The sequence below is a fragment of the Zingiber officinale genome, chromosome 1B, assembly GCF_018446385.1.
Source record: "Zingiber officinale cultivar Zhangliang chromosome 1B, Zo_v1.1, whole genome shotgun sequence".
Classification (NCBI taxonomy): domain Eukaryota; kingdom Viridiplantae; phylum Streptophyta; class Magnoliopsida; order Zingiberales; family Zingiberaceae; genus Zingiber; species Zingiber officinale.
Genome location: NC_055986.1, coordinates 19,269,134 through 19,269,695, shown reverse-complemented (window position 1 = coordinate 19,269,695; position 562 = coordinate 19,269,134).

The following is a 562-nucleotide window of genomic DNA, read 5'->3' as shown; positions in this document are numbered from 1 at the left end:
GTTTTTCTGATTTAACTAGAAGAGATTTAAAGAAGAAGAAAAAAAAAAATTAACAATCAAGATTCAAACTTCACTATTCAGAATATCCTGACTTCTATAAATAAATTAATAAAAAAGAGTTGTACATGAATAAAATCTTAGAAATGAAAAAGATTTTTTCTTTTTTTTTAGATTTTTTTTTTTAAATTTTAATGGTAAATATTTTTTTATCTTTATTAAAATAATCAATAAAATATATTTTTAAATTTTTATTAAAACAATCTAATTATATATGTATGATAAATTTGAAGCCTCCAAAAATGAGAACCCTAGGTCATTATGTTTGATGGCATGTTTCAGGACCCACCTTGAATATCAATGTACTAAGTTTTATATTGAATTTATGATAAATTTTATCAAATAAATTTAAAAATTTACTAGTTTAATTTATATTTTTAAATTCAAATTAAAATATAAACATATTAAAGAGAGTTACAGGTAGATTGATTTTGATTTACGGACCTATAAAATTTTGATGAGTTCATATTAAAATTATTGTACTCTTATTTTTTTTTTAATGTAG